Source organism: Staurois parvus, unplaced genomic scaffold, assembly GCF_062004578.1.
Source record: "Staurois parvus isolate SC_StPar_1 unplaced genomic scaffold, SC_StPar_1.0 ptg000903l, whole genome shotgun sequence".
Lineage (NCBI taxonomy): Eukaryota > Metazoa > Chordata > Amphibia > Anura > Ranidae > Staurois > Staurois parvus.
In genome coordinates, this window is record NW_028318699.1 from 67,218 (window position 1) to 83,184 (window position 15,967).

Genomic DNA, 15,967 nt, shown 5'->3' on the forward strand with positions numbered 1-15,967 from the left:
TCCAATCAGAGAACACGTATTCATTTAAAAAAACGTTCTGTGAATGGCAGCAGCGCTGAGCATGCGACCCTGTGTTCAGTGTACAGAAGGCACGTTGTTGAGCACCACCGAGAGATCACCTTTGACTGTATGTAGGATACTATAGGGAATTTCTTCATCCCCAGTGGCCCTCTGGATGTGAGATAGGAAGAATTAGACGTAACCAAGCTGGCCCACTGGACATTTCAAAAAAAGATATTTCTTGTAGTTGACTGGTTTCATTTGATTGCTGCTACATTGTGACGAGGTGATGAGAATATGGCTTGTGTGTTCATTTCTGAACTGAAATGCAGTGCATAGGTATTGATCTTCTCTCTTTTATTCCAGGTGTGAAGAGGGAAGTTCTGACAGATGCTTCTTATGGAACGTGGATGTTCTGAGCACTGACGGCTGACCTGGTCCTTCTAAGAAGGTAATTCCTCCACATGGGGGCTTTGCACAGTTTTGAGTGGCAAATGCTGTGACTTCATGTGAACAAATTGATATTTGCAAACCGTTTTCGGGAGGTTGATGGCTCTGTAAAGTACCTGTACCTCCTCACTGCAGTGAGACCTTCCTACAAAGCTGTATATTGTCCACTGTGGGTCTCTGTCAGTTTAGTGGATTTTAGGAATAATCGCAGAATGAGTATAAGCAAATCAGGACAGGTCAGATCAGAGAGTGCAGGTGTTGGTGTGGGACCAGAGGTGGCTGGATTTCCCTGTAGGAGTCAAAGACGGGAATAAAGACTTCATGTTGGATGGGGTTGGGGGACAGAGAGAGCGGACGAAAAAGCTTAGGATGCCTTTTCGTTTTGAGTTTCTTAAAGTGGTAGTAAACTCTTTACCTACAGGTATGCTAATAATAAAGCTTACTTGTAGGTAAAATTATTAATATCTCAGAAATGTGAACCGTTTAGGAGATATTAGCCCATTTTGTATATTCCCGCACATGCGCTCTGAAGGAACACATACCCTTGTCTTTCCTTCAGAGCACTGTGCTGTGGCCCATGACGTCATCACGTCAGTCAGCTGGCCAGGGCTCAGAAACCCAGAAGGAAGACCGGGTGAGGATGGAAGCCCTGGGGAGCCATGACAGCACTCTGCTGGAGGGCTTCATTTCAAGGGAAGTCCTTTATAATGTGTTAATACCAGCACATTATGCCTTTAACTTGCAGGGGTTTTTTTCTTTTTTTTTTCTTTTATGTGGTTTACTGTCACTTTAAAGGCTAACTCCACCTTTTGCACCATGTTACACCCATATTTACAAAAAAATGAGTAGCTGATATGGATCCATAACCATACTTCTAACCCCTTCCTGACCGCCCTGGCGTCCCTTTAAACCTTTCTTATGGCATACAGGCTTGACAGTGGGGGGGGGGTTACACACATTCCTGGTGACTGCAGTGTGTATATCCGACAAGTGGACTCCTGCCTGGCAGGTGGAAGCATTCCAGCAGCTGCACCGGGAAAGAACATATTCCAGTGCGATCTGCGTTGCATTACATTCAGTGGCGCCAAGAGGAGACGCAGAGGAGGAGGAGGCCCAGAGGGTCTTTTAGACCCCGGATGTTTCCTTTTAAAGAGAACTTGTCACCAAAAAAAATCATCACATAGGGGACTAAAAAAAAAAATTACATTGTAAAAAATTAAAGTTACACCCAAGCATAAAAAAATCCCTCCCCCCCCCAAAAAAAATTTCGGAGGTCACCCCACATAGATGAATGTAAAAACATAAATGCACACGTTGGGGCCGCCTATGCATAAAAATGTTGATTGCGATACACGAGTTGCATGTCGCCGCGCACACCGGAGTGAGACCAATAATTCTAGCACCAGGACTCTGCGTCATTGGCAGACCTCTGGCGCCTGTGCCACGTGGCTGACCCTGTGTTCACAATGCAGTGAGCAGCCGCTTCGCACGGGACCCAGAAGCATATGGAGACCCCTAGAGTAGCGGTGTGTACTTCAGGGATTTTTAGTTACCAGGCACAGCAGCCAGGTATGGTATATAGATAATTACATTGGTCCATGCTGGTCCTATGTAACAATTTATAAAATATCCATACTTGGAATTTTTCTTTACGCCCAACAGGACCAGACCATTAAGCACGAAGTGATGATATGGTCAGGTGTCTCAAATGACTTTGTATACTATAACATTAAGTGCTGGTTCACAGCAGATACTTTCTAGTACATTTATAAACCACATCCAGGCTGCACAGTGTTTGCCACGTATCCCAATTCACACCAGCGTGGGCAGTTCCGGTGCTTTCAACAAAACTACAAGCTGCTGCATTTTTTTTTTTCTTTATTCATCTGGAATGCATCAAAATGCATGTGTAATCACTGGAATGCACATTGTCCTAAAGAAAATAAAAAAATATTTTTGCAATTGCTAAAAAAAAAAATGCCCTTCGCTGCATTGAAAGCATGTCAAAAAATGCATGTAAATGACTATGCAAAAATGCATCCAGAACACTGAAATTGTGATCAAGCCTTAAGAATACCATTCACTGGAGACACCTGAACTCAATCATTTTATAGTAGTTCAACACTGTGACTGTATTGTGCAGCTGCATAGCAGAATACAGCCACAAATGGGGATCCCTCTGGAAGCTAGGAATCACTGTAGTAAGCACTGCTACTAGCTTCCATGTCCCGTGCTAAACGGCAACCCTTCTGCACTGTGAACACGGGGGGTCGGCCGCTTGGCACAGGCGCTGCTCAGAGAATACTTTGCATTTTCTCGAGAAATGCTAAGCAATCTGATTGGACTTGATGGAGAGCGTGGTGGAGGTATAGTAAGAATATTGCTCCGTTTCAATGTGTTTGCAGAGTGGCGTTCTGTGGTTGTGATGTATATTTTTTGTTTCTTAAAAGTAATTGTGAAAGAGTTTTTTGGATTTCTGATGGCATTTCAGTATTTGAAAGTGCTGGAAATACAAATAGACTAGGTGTACTAGGGCATTGGTTTTCCACTTCTCATTTGTCAACTGACTCATAAAAGTGAATTGGAAGAAGGCACAGTAAATCACAACCGTGGTGCAGGAGTAGGGAATGGGCAATTATTATTACAGGTTCTTGTATAGTGCTGTCAATTTACACAGCACTTTATATGTTCTATATTGTACATTCACATCAGTCCCTGCCCTCAAGGAGCTTACTATCTCAGGTTCCCTAACTCACATTCATACATACATATACTAGGGCCAATTCAGACAGAATTAACCTACCAGCATGTCTTTGGATTGTGGGAGGAAACTGGAATACCTGGAGGCAAATCCAGCTTTTTCTATATACATAATATAGAATATACATAGTATAATTCCAAACTGTTCATAGAATCAAAATCGATTGGCCAGTTTACTCCTTTTCTTCGCTTTTTTTCTTCCATTCATTTAATGACTGGGGCTTCACTTGCTTGAGTTCCAAAGCAAAAGGGGCAGAATGCATGTTTGTAATGCACAATACTTTATATTTTTTTTTAATTTCATTTTGATATCTACTGTATGGACATAGCTAGGCCACACCACTGCTTCTTTATAAATGGGCCCTCAGAGGATGGGAACCATACGATGACTATCCACAGGCTTCACCATGAGCATATGAGTTGCTCCAACAAGTCCAGCTTGGCTGTATTAGCTGCCAGCAGACTTTTCCTGGAAGTTTTGTTGAGCTGTTGCTGCTCCGCTGAGTCGTCTTGTACTATGTAGGAGACTATGCATAATTTAATGCATGTGGTCTATTTTTATTCTTCCCGAGAAGACTCTGATTCATAATATTGTCCCATTAACTAGGGTGAACTGTAGGGGAATGCACGCTGAGCACATGTGTGGATCCTTTCCTTCAGGAGATTAAAGGGAACCAGTAATGGATTTCATATAAAGGATTAGTCAAAAGGGAAATATTTTATTGTACGTTGTAGTCAATGCAGACTGTTGCTCAGTGAATGACAACTTTTCCCCTACCATTGTCCCCCCCCCCCCCTTTTAAAGAGCTTGAGAACGCTTTCTCATTTTGGGAAACATTTTGTACCTTTTTTTTTTTTTTTTTTTTTTTTTTTTTCTTCCTTCCTTTGCCGCTCAATATATCCTGCTTCTTCACCTAGATGAGAATGACGTAGGGCCCCCTGCTGCCTCCTGGGATGTCAGCATCACACATCCACCGGGTGCACAGTGGTACTAAGGGCAGAGTTCATGTTGCAAGGTCCTTGCTCGTGCAGATGTGCCAGGTATTTGGAAGCATACTAGTACGTTATGGCAGGCTTACCTGTAAAACATCCCTCCAGCAGTGCGCTAGCACCACTACCAGGGCTTCCGCCTTCACCCGGGCTACCTTCTGGGTTTGCGGCCCCGGCCGTTTGAATGGCTGGGTCGCAATGACGTCACTCCCATGCACAGGAATCGTGGCACAGTGTTTGGGATTGACAGCACATTCAGTGTGGCCTCAATTCAGAGTGCAGTGCGAATGCGCTGGTGACTTCACTGGCTGCAGAACTTGTGATTCTCTCTTAAACAGTTCATGTTTAGCCGATTCTTAATTGTACCTACAGGTAAGATTTATTAAAAGCTTACCTGTAGGTTCAACTGACCAAGCAGAATTGACTACTGCTTTAAAAGAGTACAGTAATGTGGGATATACATACCTAGGTGGATGCAGCATCGGTCCTCACCGGCTCGAAGTCTGAGAACTCGGTGATCACATGACTGCTGATCGCCGAGTTCTCACAGCTGCTTTGAGCTGAGATCCGTGACTCACTGGAGCGCTGGACTGTGGAGGGGTAGGGAGCGGCTGGCTCAGTCTCAGTGACTCACGGAGAGGCTGAGCTAGGTGCCACTCTACACTCTGGGGTAGATCCCGACTTTAAAGTAGGGATCTTTCCCCAGCCCGGCGCCTGTGTTGGTGGCGTTTTTACCACTTTTCTATATGGATGTATTTTAACAAATGATAAACATTAGAATAAAGTATTTTTGAGGCCATATGCACATGGAACTTAAAAAAATTCCAATTGGGCGTTCTTTTTTTAATTTTTTCAGCCTGTAAAAGCACCTTTGTGTAAGCCTATATGTCCACGCACACATAGGTATTTACAGGCGTATTAGAAGAGGGTAATTTACAAGCATAAAACCCCCCCCACCAAAGGCACGTTCTTGAGAGGCGTGTTTCAGCAGAAGAAAAAAGGATAAAGGCACCAAAACACATTCAAATGCTAGATGTGTTTGCACGTAAATGCATTCCAATGGTTAGAATAAATTCATATTTTGGGATGTGGTGCTTGGATCATTTCTCGTCATTCTTATTTTTTACTATTTAAAATAAAAGTAATGAAAAAAATGGCAGAAAGCTGCTTTAATAATGGGCAGAACTGTTGGAATGGTTATCTGACAACCCCACCCTGAACTTGGTATGAGCCATGTCATCGGGAAATGGAGAAGGAAGTTTCCTCAAAGGAACTTTTTTGTTTAGAAGTGTTCGCGGCTTATGGACGTCACAGCTTTCAATGTGCATCTTTTGTAAGTGGAGAAAAGCCATCGGATTTAAAGCGGCACTATTCTCATCCCAGTCTGTCCTCTGCTGCCCTCCCGCCATATTTATCTCCTTAAATGATGGGATTTCATCATTTGATCTGTTTACCCCACAGATACATCTCATTGTGGCTGATCCGTTTATTCTCTAGAGATGAAGAATTATGTCTGTGTTCTGAAGATGTCTCTTGTTAAGCTGTGCCCCTGGTGACATTGAGGGACAACTACGCCAGGTCTCTGCTTATCATATGTAGAGGGCCAGGCTGTCTTTAATCTGTACCAGTGCTGTGCTGGAAGAGCTGTTGGGGTGGTGCAGATGGCAAGATTCAGGGCAGACGTGCACAGCCCAAAAACTTTCACACCAAGGTGCCAACTTCCCCAGACCCAACACCCAGATTTGTTGTCATCCCCTCCAAGAAGGCTTGATAAAGTTCTTTCCGTGTAATCCTGTAGTAATGTCCCCTAATATTTAATTGTTGGCATTGGTTCCTTTTTGTAGTGTTAATTGTTTTTATTTAAACTCCAAGCATTTTTGGAGTAGAGCAGGCACCACTAAATGGCAGACCACGGTCTGGATCTGGACTGAGCCACTTTCCCATGAGGACCCGTGGCCATACCATATAGGAGCTGCTTCTATTCCCCATCCTCTGCCGCTGTCATTCTAAAGACAGTGAGTAGAGATGGAGGCAGGGTATTAATGAACGGAGTATGGGAGGCACAGCTTAATATTGGACAGAAGGCATGGACTGCTTGCAGTCAACGTTGAACATTAACCAACAAGTGATTGGTTGCTAGGACAGCCTGTGTCCTAGCAACCAATCACCTGCTGATTAATCTGCAAGTTATCTCTTGCAGCTCCCACTCCCCCCCCTTTATCCATTGCTGAGCTGTGCCTCCCGCACTCAGTTCATGACCACCCTGCCTCCCACTCTCTATATCTAAGGTAGGAGAGTGAAGGGGCAGAGGAAAGTACTGGAGGGGTGATGTGAAAGGGGGGCAGCACTGGGGGGGGGGTGTTGATGTAAAGGGGGGGGGGGGAGAAGGGGGTAATGTGAAGAGGGGCAGTGCTGTTGGGGGTGTGGTTTGTGGGGGAAGGGGGGCAGGTGATGTGCAGAGGGGCAGTGCTGTGGAGGGGATGTGCAAAGGGCAGAACACACTACTGTGTGTGTGTACATTAGTCGTGTATTCTTCCTTGGATTCTTGGTGTGTTTTATTCCAGATCTATGCTGGAATCCAGTGCAAGGCTTCTCCTCTGTGCAGGAGCTTCCTGTAATAAAGACCAATCCTTGCTGCTCTCTCTCCTTGTGCAGGGTGACTGGTCTTGTCTCCATTCCCTCCCACAGTTCTGCTCTTTGCACAATGTACAGCACAATGATGATGTCATGACTACTTTTACAAGGTTATATCTGTGTTTGCAGAGGAACATGGTGCATTCAAAAAATAAATTTAAGGGAGTTTTTTTTATGCCCATGAGCTTTGCTTCATGCAAGGTTGGGGGCATCCAAAACTATAGCTGTCTTCGTTCCACCTACCTGCCTAAATCACAAGTAGAGTACATGCTATACAGTCGATACTTTTAATAGCCACATATACAGAATGTTAAAGTATATGTAAACCCTCACCTTGTAAAACACCCAATTCAACTTAAAAGAGAGCTGGGGTATGAGAAACAGTACACTGGTCTTCCTAGTGAATGGCACTGTGGTGTGTGTCAACACAAGCATGGACATTGGAGGAGAGCAGGCTGAGTTCTCAGCACAACTAGAGAACTGACCACACTGTGCTCTCATGCCTAGTGTGGTCAGTTTTTAATAGGAAAGCAAAGAGACTGGCAGGAACACCAGGGATTTCACACAAAGGAAGCAATACAAAGAGAACAGGATACTTTTTTCATTCAAGTACATGGTACAACAGGCACATCTCAGGAATATGAAATGTTGAATTTACTTATTCTTTATCTTCAGTTGGTCGCGTGTACTTACAGGGTTAAAACAGGTCATGAGGAGGAAGCATCTCTTCTTCCAGGCACCTGAAAAGTGATCCACCGAAAGGGATGCTGCATGTGTAAACGAGCCTTTAAGTGCCATAAATTAAAAAAAAAAAAAAAAAAAATGATGGCAGTTAGTTGATATACAGTGCAAGTTGTGTGAAGTTTTGTGGCAGTTTATTATGGATAAAACTAGATTTTCTTTGGGGGTGGGTTATTGATTCTGTCACCCATATCCAACGCCAGTGTTCCGGAGGTGTCTTCCATCCATTTCAGCTTCTCAGTGATACAATGACGTGGTGTTGTGACCTTAGGAATTTGTATCATTTTGCAGGTCAAGTTACTACAATAGGAATCCATAGATGGTCGAACACATGACTTGACCTCTTCGGCAAGTTATTCTTTTGACATAGAAAACTATAATTTTCCAGGTTCATAATTGGCCAAGTCATGAATGAAGGCTGAGGATGACTATCTCGGAGATTACACCTTTAAAAACACATCGGCAGCAACACCTCCTGTATTTCAGCCAAGACAAGTTCATTTTAACTAACACCAAAAGAATCCTCAATTTTCCTTGTCACAGTGCCCTATATTCTGCCTTGCCTCCGGGGCTTACAGCTAATTATCTTCACACGTGGGTTCTAATTAGAATAATTCAGGAAAAGGTGGTCTTTGTTCTTCTACAACTGGGTCGTGTTAACCCGTGGAAGCGTTTCCACCTTGTGCCAATAGTGTCTGTACTGAAAAGCTACTTCTGCTCTTTTCCTGGTTGTTTATCTTCCTAATTAGACTTTATAGAAGAGAAATACGAGCGTGTTTCTGGCACCATTGTAGGCTATTTGGTTGCAGATGGAGTTATGGTGTCAGTGATTTATGAAAACCCAAGCTAAAAAAAAAAAAGACTGGTTTATTACAGTTATTATTCACTGAAGGCTATTAAAGTGTATCTAAAGTGAAATCCTTTTTTTTTTTTTTCCATTATTAAAGAGGTTCTTCACTGTGTTGGGGAAAAAATTCCCCAACAGAATACAGATACTGTAGAAACAGTATTACAGATACTGTAGCTGACATTTAGTGAAAGGACCTCACCCAGGCTGGTTCTTCATCGGTCTTCTGGTCCCCAGAGCCGGCATGTTTACTAAGGGAAACCGGCTATGACTCCTTACAGCTTCACAGCTGGATTCCCAAATGCACAAGTGTGAATGGTCCCTCATGGTCTGGGGGGGCTTATGACTTGTCCCAGGAGGTTGTCATTGAAAGGCGTTGGGGCAGAGCGGCCAACCATCCTGTGTTCAAAATGAATCAAACCAGCCGCTTGACATAAGACCTGGTTGCAAGTTGAGATCACTGAAGAAGCAGTGTCTACTTTTATTATTATTATTCAGGATTTATATAGTGCCAACAGTTTGCTCAGCGCTTTACAATATAACGGGAGACAATACAGCAACAATACAGTTCAATACAAGAGGGATTTGAGGGCCCTGCTCCTTGGAGCTTACAATCTAGGAGGGAGGGGCTAGTGGTACAAAAGGTAGTAACTGTGGGGGGATGGACTGGTTGGAAGAGTAGAAGATTCCAGTATTAGCTGAGGGCAGGATAGGCTTCCCTGAATAGATAGGTTTTCAGAGATCGCCTAAAAGTGAGCAGAGTAGGCGATAGTCCTGATAAATTTGGGGTAGAGATTTCCAGAGGATAGGGAAGCTCTGGAGAAGTCCTGGAGACGAGCATGGGAGGAGGAGACAAGGGAGCTAGAGAGTAGGAGGTCTTGCGATGAGCGGAGAGTACGGTTTGGGTGGTATTTATAGACCAGATCGGTGATGTAATTTGGGGCAGAGTTATAAATGGCTTTATATGTTGTTAGTGGTTTGAATTTTATCTGTTGGGCAATGGGAAGCCAGTGGAGGGATTGGCAGAGAGGGATAGAGGACACTGAGTGGAGGCCAGTGGAGGGATTGGCAGAGAGGGGTGGCAGATATGTAACAGTTAGTAAGGTGGATTAGTCTGGCAGCAGCATTCATGATAGACTGAAGAGGGGATAGCCTGCGATGAGGTAGACCAATGAGGAGGGAGTTACAATAGTCAAGGCGAGAGATAACCAGGGAGTGAATAAGCTGCTTAGTGGTTTCCGAGGTTAGGAACGGGCGTATCTTGGAGATGTTGCGGAGGTGAAGTCTACAAGATTTGGACAGTGATTGGATTTGGGGCTGAAAGGACAGATGGGAGTCTAGGATTACACCTAGTACTCTGGCATGAGGTTCTTTAATTATTTCCAGCTTCCAGGAGCATCGGCCAGGTATGATGAATGCATAGTTGCGTTGGTTCAAGCTGGGCCAATGTAACCATGTATGCAATATACATACCTGGAATTCGTTTCAGAATTCTATTTAGGTTACTACTCAAGTTGATGGGAACCTACTGACCTGTGTTCCAAATGACATCTATGTGCTTGGGCCCTTTGACTCTCTACAGGAGGGTGTTGAGGGTTTGTTCATATGTCAGGAGTGATGGATAATCGGAAGAGGGATGAAGAAGCCACCGGCATTTGTACCGGAGTGGGTTCAGTCAGTAAGAGTCGTTCACACAAGGCCTCTTTGCCCGTCACACTTTCTTATTGCAGTACACACTTGAACATTTGCAGTATTGCACTTTGAGATGAACACGCAATTATCCCTTAAATCTTTCCAATGGTGACAGCTTTTAATGACTTGCTCTTGAAAGTTATACCGTGGGCACTGTGACCATCTCCATAGTAACTAGAGTAACTTTTATCATATTAGTAATCATCGCTCGATCAGAGGCGGTGTACGCATTGTAGCATATAACATGTTTTTTATTTTTTTATGCTACGGTACTGTGTTGCATGTGTTTTTTTTACATGATACCGCCACCTTCTGAATTGAGATGCCAAATACATTTATTGGTTGGATCTGCAAAATGAGTAGAAAGGGAAATGTGCCTAAATCTGATCACTTTTCAGAGGACTTTAACCAAGCCCAGAAAAATTATTTCAATATCTCATGTACCTTTTTGATGTGTTTATCTACCATAAACAAGCCTAGGGAATCCTGTGTTGTCACACGCTTCTACTGTGCATTTCAGCCTGCACCGCCATCTTGAGTCTTCTGTAACTGGTAGGCGGCTGTCTCTCATTTTTACAGGCGGCCACCGGATACAGTTCCCTTAATCATGCGCAGCCTTGCTGCAGATATTGAATGGTGTGTAGGAGCGAAACAATCTGATACCTTGGCACAGCCTCCTGTGCTGAGAATTGCCCATGGGACAGGAGGAGGCCAACCATATGTCCCCCTTCCCTAGGCGAGGAATCTGGATGAAGGGATCCACACAAGGGATCTAGAAGAAAGAACTAAATGGCATACTGCTATTGTTTATGGGCGAGGGGGGGGTGTGCTCAGGGAGCAGATAGGAGGTGTAACTTGGCATGGGAAATTTTAGTGGTTAATCTGGTTTTAGGGCCAAGATCCATGACCTTGCCCTAGATGGAAGGACATGTCCGCTGTTTTTTGATTATGGATGAAAAACATACCATTAAAATCTCCAAGAGCAGCATACCATCCCCATTGCTATGATTGTAGAATCAAATCAACATTTGTAGCTACACCCAATAGTATAATATGTTGAAAAAATACTGGTTGACCTGCTATAATACTTCATGAGCCCCCAGTGCTTCGTTAGGACTGCAGTACAGCAGAGGCAGATTTGTCAGCCCACTAAGAGGTGTTGTCAACCTTGCCTGGATTTTCCTCCCTCACTTCTCATCTTCTTAAAATGGAGGGGGAGTGGGGTTAACTTACGGGTCCAACTTCAGTGTGACCTCTGAGTCCTTCAAATGTTCACACCAGGTGCTGAATTCATGATGTCATTGTAGAAGAAAAGAAATGCTGCAAAGACTTTGGGTGCAAGGAAGACAGCGCAGGACTTCATGGGCTGGTACGTGATTTTTTTTTTTTTTTAAAACATCAGCAGCTACCATACTTCTGGTTGCTGGCTTAAATGGATAGCCAGGAAAGTTCCTGTTTAAAGAGTATGTAAAGGCTAAATAAAAAAATATATGCAGTGAATCTCTGCAATACATGCCCATTTCCTCATGTTTCCCTTCAAACCTGCAAGTGCAGAGATGTTGGGGCCCTTTCACGTGGGCTTCCCGATCAGGTCCCTCTGCCAGTTTTTCAGATGGACCTTATGGGAAGCTCTATGCAGCTCTATGGACAGGTGAATTTAGGCGGATGTGTCCATTTACAACAGCCAGGGGTGGACTGACAACTCATGGGGCCCCCGGACAATAGGGGATCATGGGGCCCCTGTGTCCTTACCCAAACTCAAAAAAGCCTATGAAAAAGCTAACAGGGGCATCTCATGACGCCCCTTACTGACCCCGAGCCCTCAGGCAGTGCCCGAGTTTTCGAATGGTCAGTCCGCCCCTGACAACAGCCTACCTCCAAGTCTGTCCAGGTCCAAAAATAAAAAAACTGAACGGACTGCACCATTTTTCATTTTTCCGGACCTAAATACTATGGAACGGAGGTAGCCTGATGTAAACAGACACAAGTCTGGCTACCCATAGAGCTATCGTGCATTTGCCTGTGTCTGCCAGACAGAAATTTAAACAGGCACGGATGTAGAAAAAACCCAAAACACTGCCCCGTTCAGATCTGATTTAGCAGGGGATCTGCTCGCGGATACCATGCTCAGTGGAGCAGTTGGGCTCCACGTGAAAGTGCCCTTAATCTGACAGAAATGTACTTGGCTCCTATATCCAGTTGTGGGCTGACAACTCACACCCTGGAATTCATACAAAATGTTGTAGAATTCTGTCATGCTTCCACATGGACACTCCATCCTCAGTACAGGCTTAGGGCGTATTCCTACGCCAAGCCATATAGAGACTCCATTGCTCAGAGTGGAACATGTAGGTGCTGGGAAGCTGCCATAAATGTGACACACACAGGACTGCTTGGCTGCTATGGAGCCGATGGCTGCAGGCATCCTAGCAACCAGTGACTCGTTACCAGAGCCTTTCAGCTGTCTGTCATTGTGGAATTGTGCCATATTTGGGTAATGCCATCACCAGCATTCCCACCTTTTTGTTTACATTCAGCTGTTGATTCGCAGTTGAATGGGGCATGGAATGAGTCTCTGGTTGCTGGGATGCAGCCTTGTGTATGTCACATTTATCACAGCTTTCCAGCACATACATGTCCTACTCTGAGCATTGGCGTGTCTTGTATATCAACTCTGTGTTGGCCTTCTAGTTTGGTTATCTGAAAAACTGGCTGTAAACCTCTTTTAAGGCCTCGGTCACACAGGGCGTACTATATCGTACACCTGTGTGAGTCCATGGTGAACTGCTGGGGGATGCACAGGTGTTCTTGCACCCCAGTTTTGGAAGTCCCATTGATGTCATTACCAGCATCCTCGCTTGTTTGCTTAAATTCAGCTGTCGATTGGCAGTTAAGTGGTGCATGGGATGAGTTTCTGGTTGCTAGGATGCTGGTGGCTGCTGGGTTCATAGCAACCAAGGAGCCCTATGTGTATCACATTTATGACCGCTTCCAACAACGTACTGTATATGTCCCACTCTGATCCCTGGCATCTCTCTGTTTGCCAACTCAGAGCTGGTCTGCAAACTGGCCATAATTCCCTTTAATGCCTTTTTCAAATGGGCCATACTAAAGCCCGTATGAGGTTACTTGGGGATGCACAGTTGTTTGTGCACCCCCTGTGCAGGCAGTCCCATAGATGTCTTTTGGGACGCAGCGGCTGCACGTACACAGTTGCTGCTCCCAGTTTGACATCTGTGTCGGTACGTGTCTCCAAAGTCACACTGTCTACGCTCGGGGTCGTGTATCTGCATGGGTTGTCAGATTTGGGAACACCTATTATGTCTGTACAGCGGCTGCTTTCCACTTGACATCAGTGGGACTGCCTGCACAGGGATGCATGGAATACCTGTGCATCCCTGTGTGGGCAAACACAACGCTCACTTGACCGTACTCTGTAGTATGGCCCATGTGAATGAGGCCCTAATCTGTGGCAGCCATAATGACAGGTCCTCAAAGTGGCAGAAATGGAACCTCCTGATTCTGGTGCACCGGTCAGATCTCCCAATGAAACTGCCTTAAGTTTTTCCTGAGTTAATCGCATGCCGTGCCACCTGAAAAGTTTCCTAACCGCTTTTTTTTTTTTTTTTTAATTCCCCCAACAGAATTTTTTTGGGACTAAGTTTTTTTTTTTTTTTTTTTTTTTTTTTTGTGTGTGTGTTTTTATTTGAATTTCAAAATGGTTTTTGAAGCTGCTCTGTTACATGATATATTTTTTTTAAATGAAAGTGGGAGTTTCCTTTAAAAATGTCCATGGTGGTGAGAGATAAAGAAACCTCATTCAGTGCTGTAGAAAAGGACGTATCGGTGTTCGGATTGTTGCGACATATCCTGTTTCCTCTGCTGCGTTTTACTGTTATGACGCAGGCAAAGAATTCCAGCGCCGTTCTCCCATCCCTGAGCCAAGCCCGCTGGTGTGTCATCCAAGGCCTTGGCAGAGGAAGGGTTAACCGTGTTCCTTGCATTTGTATAATTTCCTGCAGGTTAATTCTCTGTGCTAAGCCTTTGTGCGTTTTTTTTTTTTTTGTGTTTCTTGTCCAGCTTTGCTGGTTGCCACGACGACCAGTCCTACGCAGCAATTTGGCTGCGCTTGTAATAGCGAGAGGTTCTTACCAGACAAAGCTGTGTATCTGCTGCTTTTCTTCTGACCCAGGATGAAACAAAGCAAGTCCGTGTGGAAATCTCAATCCCTCCTGCCCTGTGTGTCATTTGTTTAAAGAGGCTCTGTCAGCAAAATTTTGGTTCAAAATGGGGGCAATAATGCAAAACCGCAGTCATTTTGATAAATGTGAAGCCTTTCTAGCAAAAAGGGAAAAACAAAAACTGAGTTTTCTGAAGTACAGCTTTTCTGGCACTCCTTTAACTGTGAGTTCTACATCTTTTAACCCTTCCCGATGGCTGGTTGCGAATGTGGTGGGCTTTTGGACTGAGCTGCCACATATAGGTGCATAGCCAGTGCGCTGTTCTGTGCTGGGAGCGTGCTCACTCAGCCCCCCCAGCACTGTGATCGAGCTGTCACTGATGCCTCTCGATCGTTGTTTATGATCCGGAGCATAGGTGTGCACACCAAAGCACACACACATGCATGCACATGCTAAACACACTGTGTGTGTGTGTGTGTGTATATATGTGTGTGTGTGTGTATATATGTGTGTGTGTGTGTATATGTATGTATATGTATGTATGTGTGTGTGTGTGTGTGTGTGTGTATATGTATGTATATATATATATATATATATATATATATATATATATATATATAATGTGTGGGGGTGTGTGTACAGTTAGGTCCATATATATTTGGACACAGGCACAATTTTAATTTTTTCAGGTATTTACTAAAACATATTCCTGCTATAGTTCTATAATGGATATGGGCTGAAAGTGCACACTCTCAGGTATAATTTGAGGGTATGGACATCGAAATTGGAGGAAAGGTTTAGGAATTAGCCATCCCCCCTTTTCAAGGGACCAAAAGTAATTGGACAATTTGAATATAATCATAACAAAATATTAAAAAAAGAACATTTTATTTGAGAATCCTTTACTGGCAATGACTACCTGAAGTCTGGAACCCATGGACATCACCAAAGACTGGGTTTCCTCCTTTCTGATGCTTTGCCAGGCTCTAACTGAAGCTGTTTTCGGTTGTTTTTTGTTCGTGGTTCTTTCTGCCTTTTAGTTTTGCCTTCAGCAAGTGAAATGGTCAATTGGTTTGAGATCAGGTGATTGATTTGGCTATTGTAGAATATTCCACTTCTTTTCCTTTAAAGCTCCTGGGTTGCTTTTGCAGTGTGTTTTGGATCATTGTCCATCTGTATTAGTAAGCGTGGTCCAATCAACTTTGCTGCATTTGGCTGAATCTGGGCTAACAGTATATCTGTAAACACTGCAGAATTCATCCGGCTGCTTCTGTCTTCTGTCACATCATTAATAAACACCAATGACCCAGTGCCACTGGAAGCCATGCATGCCCATGCCATCACACTGCCTCCACCATGTTTTACGTTGTGTGCTTTGGCTCATGAGCTGTTCCAAGCCTTCTCCACACTTTTTTCTTCCCATCATTCTTGTACAGATGAATCTTAGTTTCATCCGTTCAAAGAATGCTTTTCCAGAACTGGTCTGGCTTTTTTAGATGTTTATTGGCAAAGTCTAATCTGGCTTTTCTATTCAGGCTTATGAAGGGTTTGCACCTTGTGGTGAACCCTCTGTATTTGCTTTCGTGAAGTCTTCTCTTGACTGTAGACTTTGACAATGATACACCCACCTCCTGGAGAGTGTCCTTCACTTGTCTGGATGTTGTGAATGAGT

At 44.1% G+C, this 15,967-nt stretch overlaps 1 protein-coding gene across 1 annotated transcript in view; it reads left to right on the top strand.

Annotated features, from left to right (window-relative positions):
* The first annotated feature begins 364 nt into the window (after nt 1–364).
* PTPRA (protein tyrosine phosphatase receptor type A) overlaps nt 365–15,967 on the top strand; it is a 139,736-nt gene continuing 124,133 nt past the window's right edge. The window contains exon 1 of the mRNA XM_089656405.1: nt 365–451. The gene's annotated coding sequence lies outside the window, so the exon portion shown is untranslated. The remainder of the gene's footprint in view (nt 452–15,967) is intronic.